The sequence below is a fragment of the Triticum dicoccoides genome, chromosome 2B (assembly GCF_002162155.2).
Source record: "Triticum dicoccoides isolate Atlit2015 ecotype Zavitan chromosome 2B, WEW_v2.0, whole genome shotgun sequence".
Classification (NCBI taxonomy): Eukaryota; Viridiplantae; Streptophyta; class Magnoliopsida; order Poales; family Poaceae; genus Triticum; species Triticum dicoccoides.
Genome location: NC_041383.1, coordinates 83,538,993 through 83,544,992, shown reverse-complemented (window position 1 = coordinate 83,544,992; position 6,000 = coordinate 83,538,993). Strand labels below are relative to the sequence as shown.

Below are 6,000 nucleotides of genomic sequence, written 5' to 3'. Positions count from 1 at the left end.
CGAGCGCCGCCTCCCTCGCCGTCCCCCCTCTGCCCGTGCCCGCGCCCTCGATGTCCTCCCGCCCAAGCGCCCCCTCCCCCCTCGGCCTCGCCTGCGTCAACCTCGTGCTCGCCGTCCAACACCGGGCGGCCTGCCCAGGAGGACCACCGCCGTCTTCCTCTTCGACTACCAGGACCCGAACGAGCTCAGACGCCCTCGAGCCATCCCTTCGATGCCCGCCGATTTCCTCCACCTCGGCCACCATCGCCACCGCTCGACGCCGAATTCGCGCCGCCTCGACTAGCTCCGGCTACCCCGAGTCGCCCTCGACCTCCCCAGTGAGCACCCGAGCCGCTTCCCCCTCTTCCCCCTCTTGATTTCCTTCTGATCTGTTCTAGGGTTGGGGGTTGGAGAATTTTGGACAAGGAAAGTGGGTTGGAGAATTAAGTAGCTAGGGTTGGGGGTTTGCAAGAGAAGAATCTTCAGGCTTACTCACTGTCAATTTGTTGCTGTGAGTTTGAATTTGCTGTTCTTAGTACAGTAGTTTACACTGGTTGTCAAGCTGTAGAGGAACTATAGTGCCAATACTGAAAATGTTCAGTGTTCCAATACTGTAGAGAAACTATAGTGCCTGTTATTCAGTTATAACTCCTTCACTGAAACTGTAGTGTTTGCTAAAACCGAGATGTAAACTAAAGGAGTTTGTGATTTGCAGAAGCTGTAGCATACTCCAACAAGTGATAAATGCACTCAAAAGTTCACTAAGAAAATGCAGATGCTTCTCACTTGTTACTGAAAGTTTTCTGGAGTGATAAATGCATGCAAAAGAAGTTCAGTTAACTGTTGCCGTTGCTGTATGAATTCCAACCAGGTCAATTTGCTGTCAATTGCTCTGTAATACTCAACCAGGTTTATGCAAAATGAAGATCAACCATGTTTATGTAATAGATCAAATTGCAACAGATTATTTGCAGTAGAGCAAACTTCAGTAGATTACTCAATATTCTTGCCATTTGTTGATAGGTTATAAATATTGACCATAAATAAGAATGAATATTGACCATTTGTTGCTGCTAGCACATGTTGAAGTGTACCTGATGATGCTTTTGTAGAAAATTCAATCTTCCTCCTCAGGCATGTGTTGTGTGACCTGACAAAATATAAATGTGTTGTGTGCCATGTGTTGGTAATTCAGTAAAGTCGAACAAGCACTGGATTTAGGCATGTTGCTTGCTGAAATTGTAGCAGCAACAACAACTATAGATGAATGATGAACAGGTTATAGTGGTCAGATTAGTTCAGCAACAAAAACTATTTTCAGTTTGTCTTATGTGTCATTTATAGTGGTCAGATTAGTTCTGCATTTAAATGAGTCCCAGTGGACCTACTGCCAGCTTATTTGTTCTAGGACAATTTATCTAATTTTGTTTACTATGGGGTCAATTAGCATGTAAACATTCTTTTAGTCCCTAAGGGCATCATAGACAATTTATGCCAAATTTGCAGTTTGACAGTTTCACAATCACTATGTGTGTGTAGAACAGCGATAACTTACACTAGTTTTGTAGCCTCCAGCAAGTTTACGAGCAAACATAATTTCCCTTCTCTTTTAGAAATATGCAGGCAGCTCCCTGATCAGTGTTGTTGTTGGTTGCTGTAAGAAACTAGTTACCAGTGCACAAATGAGTTTGAGACATGCCAAGGTAAGCTACTCACCATTTGAACTTCAAAGTATAGTTTTCCAAGCTTCTGCAACTTTTTCTTAATTGTTGTTGCTACTATTATGCCTGTATTCACTGCTGTTGCTGATGTACTTGTGATGATGTTGTACTTGTGATGATGCTACTTGTGATCTTCTGAAATGACCCATTGGCGACTTCATTACGCGGGGATAATGATTTTGCAGGTACCTTGAGAGGCCCTTGAGTTTGCCAGAATGTCGATTAACTTCCGTTCCGGCAAATTCGGGTACTCCATATGTCCTATTTTCAGCAAAGGTCATGCTAAAATTTTCCGTGAATTTTAGCAGGACTTTGCTAAAAATCGGACATATGGGGTGCTTGCGACTAATGCATGGGCCGGGGTATCTTAGTACTTAATTAAGTAGGATCAACTGCCTCTTGTGTTATGCATGGGCCTTAGCGTCGACAAACCCTAAATGATAAAACCTTGGCTTTTAGGGTGCCTCGGTGTCGATAAGAACCTAAATGATGAAAGCTTAGGCTTTTAGGGTGCCTCGGCGTCGACAAACCCTAAATGAGAAAATCTTAGCTTTTAGGATGCCTCAGTGTCAACAAACCCTAAATGATGAGACCATGATCTTGTTACTTGACAATAACCAACTTTTTGACTAAACTTTTTTCCTATTTAGAGTGAAACATGGCCCACAACGATGAGGCCGGCGGTTCGGGCGGCAAGTAATTCTGGGAGTTGTCCCAGGAGATGGAGGAACAACGTCACCGCTACGAGGACGCCGCGGAAGACACCAATCCTGACTACACAACCCCTAGTGGCATCGGGGATGACACCACTGATGGTGCCGCCGAGGATGCCACCATTGATGATGCCAGCGCACGCATAGATGGCAACCAACCGAAGAGGCAATGGAAGGACCGGCGCCCGAACGTGCTCCGCACCGCCAAGGAGGAATTTACTCAAGTGAACTCCGACGGGCATCCAACGGTGCCCAAAGAATTAGTCAAGGGGTACTTGCTTTAGCTCGGGTGCATTCTCCGGAGCACCGTCTCGATCAACACTGAGAACCTAAGGCATAAGGACCGAGGGAATTTGCGCAACCTCCTCTTCACAAAGCTGCACGAACGATACAAGTTCCCCGCTGAATTTGTAAACACACGCCTCTCAGGGAATAAAGTGAACAGTGCTGCCCTCACGATGATGAGCACGGACCTGTCTACTTGGAGAAGCGTGGTGAAGGGAATGATTGACAAAGGTGATAGTTATGAGAAGATCAAGGCGAAAAAATCCTTCGATCAGTGAAGATGACTACAAGGAGGTCAAGATCAAGTGTGAGAGCAGCGCAACCTCCGAATCAAGTCAGTGGGGGAAAGAAGTGCGGGAGTTGAACTTAGGGGAACACAAACTCGGTCCTGGCGGTTACAGAGTGGCGGATCCTATATGGGACAAGGAGGACGCGGAGCGTGCGGAGCAAGGCCTACCACCCAGCTTCGAGAAATACCATGACAAGCAGACCAGGAACTATGTCAGGGCCCGGTACAAGGAGGACCCGGTAACAAAGGAGCTTACCACGGATCCGAAGACTAGGGCGCTTGAGCTTGTTCTGGCGCAGGAGACTGAGAGCAGTAGCGCGGGGTCGTCTCAGAGCACCCCTTGGGACAACACTCTAAATAGGGCGTTGAACATAATGAAAAACAAGGATAAGCTCAGTAAGCCGTCGTCAGCTGGTCGTGTGGCTATAAAGGCTTGTCCACAAAATGGTCGTCATACTATAACGATGGTGGGCGAAAGGAGAGAAAGACCAACTCAAAAAGCCAGTCGCGCGAGGTTCAAGAACTCAAGGCACAAGTGGCGCGGATTCCGGAGATTGTCCAAGAGCAAGTGCAACAACAACTGGGATCGACGCTCACCGGCATTATGCCTACCTTGATTCATGGGCTGACGACGTGGATTGCGGGCGGACAACAGGGGCCGCCCCCGATTCCCAGCTTCACGGCCAGCAACTCGCACAACACGCAGGCGGCACCATTGGTGTCTCCGGCGGAGGCGGTATTGGTGTCTACGACGCCGGCACGGGCATTGGAGCTTAATGCACCCAGGTGTACGCCGGCTGGCACCTCGGCAGCAAGCGGGCCCTCCGTCAGTTGCATGCCCGCCGTTGGCGGTGCCTCGACATTAGCCGAGCTCGACGCCATCATCACGGTAACTAATTAAGCCTCTCGGCCGAGGACTTCATCTCCTTGCCTTTGACTGGGCATCCCTGACGCCCTACATGTTTTCGCAGGGCGCCGCCGACGTTCCGTGCACTCTCCTACACTTCGTGAATGACAAGTTGGTCGATGTCGCCAAGGGCAAAATCGTTCAACCGGGCAACCCTGTGTTCCACGGTAATCCGATGCCACCCACCATGTATAGGGTTCAACTGGTTCGGGTGCTGCCAGGCTGTGACGAGTTGTTACCTCCGATTCGACTCGCCGGGGCCGACGAATATGATCTGATGACCCTCAGCGCCTGCCTATTGGCCCCTGCTTTGGCCGAAGAGCCAGATTCGTTTGGGGGCGGGGGACACCACTCCAAAGACAACACCGCCAGTCGTGCCGGCGCAAGCCATGGCAAGACCGCCGCAACGCTACCAGACATGCCGGACATCCCTATGGCACAGGATCCGAACATGCATATGGCTCAGGATCCGGACGACGACGACAACGACGACGGTACATTTGCCAATGTCGATAAGTACTTTGCCGAACATGGGTACGATGACGAATTCATGGGGCCTCCTTCTCAAGAACCCAACCCTACAAAAGACGATCGCAATCTAGCTGGTACTGCAGAGAACCCCAATTGCAACAGGCGTCGTCTGGCGTTCAGTTCTCAGAAGACGCCTCCAGCTGCCGACTTCACCGAGCCTCAGATAGCCGAGGTGCGAAATATTATCAGCCCCAACACACTCAAGAAGGCGGTCTGTGAGCAGAACTCGGTCCCATTACAGCAGAAGAAGAAGGGACGAAAAAGAAAGAGTAACAAGGGTGCGAGCCAGCCGACACCGAGTACGATCCGTGCTCAGGACGAGCCACCTTCACCTAAGGATATCTCGAGGAGGGTGCATGTGGTGGGTAGGCTGATGCTACCGACTAATATGCTCAATGCTACAACCAGTGCTATGTGGAGTCTACATGACAGTGTTCTTTCTTTGGAGAAGCGGTATCTCAGAGAGAATGATGTGGCATACCCGGTTTTCGTGGCCAAGGTGCTAGAGGGCAAGGGCTTCGTGGATAAATCCATCGGGGGTACGATCGTCCTGCGGTTTGATGACATCTTCACTATGTTTAACCTTCATCCGCTGCACTACACCTTCGTTCGGCTATTTTCGCTGAGTATGGAGATGTGGATCATTAGAGACAAGACCCCGAACATCGTGATAGTCGACCCCTTCTACATGCGTGCCAAGATCTTGGGCAGCGCTGGGGACCGGCAAGTCACGAGTTCTTACCTCGAAGGTGTCATTATGGCAAACCCAGATAAGGATAACTTTCTCGTGCCTTACTTTCCCGAGTAAGTCGTCCCCTCAACCGCCCCGTAACATATGATTTCTTAGATTTCGATCGTTTTTTTCTAACATTCCGTGTTTTGTGTAGTGACACACATTGCACACTCATCCTCTTAAGCCCGAAATATTCCATGGCCACGTATTTCGACTCGGACCGTCAGTCGAAGAAAGACTACACAGATATAAAGGAAGATCTTGATGATGTTCTCCCCGGCTACGCCAAATCTGGAGGCACCTTCACCAGGCCAGTTCGTAAGTACGGCAAGCACATGTTCGCCCACAATATGACGTTCTGCTGCGTCAAGCAGCCGCCTGGCGGTCAGAAGGATGCCTACTACACCCTCCATCACATGCGGGCGATTGTACGGGACCATAATCACCTTCTGCTATCAAATAATCTCAAAGATTGGGCCGTGAGTGTCACATCCCTAGTTCTGGTATGCTCTGAGCTAGCTAGTCATGTGTTGCATCATGTTTAAATTCTTTTGAATTTGAAATGGGGATTGATCAAACCCTAGCACCAGATCAAATCAAATAGGTTCAACATAAAATCATTTTCAATGAACCCAAAATGCCCTTTGAAATGTTCATGATTTCTAATAAAGGTGAAAACCTCTGCCAAAAATGATGAACATATTTCTAGGACATTCTGGATTTTTGAATTAACTCATATTGTATTTGAATTGGGGCATTTAAATACTATAAATATTTTTAAATGCTCCAACAATTTTGGAATTAGTTGAGGGCCTCTGAAATAATTCATTTAGTGCCCATAA

At 48.6% G+C, this 6,000-nt stretch overlaps 1 long non-coding RNA gene across 9 annotated transcripts in view; it reads left to right on the top strand.

Moving 5' to 3' along the window:
- Nucleotides 1–6,000, top strand: part of LOC119362267 — a 38,306-nt gene that overhangs the window by 22,034 nt on the left and 10,272 nt on the right. For 7 of the 9 annotated variants that reach the window (XR_005173255.1, XR_005173258.1, XR_005173257.1 and 4 more), the window contains one exon: nucleotides 1,593–1,682. This is a non-coding gene — a long non-coding RNA (uncharacterized LOC119362267). Of the gene's footprint in view, nucleotides 1–694; nucleotides 1,025–1,592; nucleotides 1,683–2,350; nucleotides 2,370–6,000 lie in introns of those variants that run through there. The other 2 variants (XR_005173256.1, XR_005173260.1) reach the window with 2 other exon arrangements.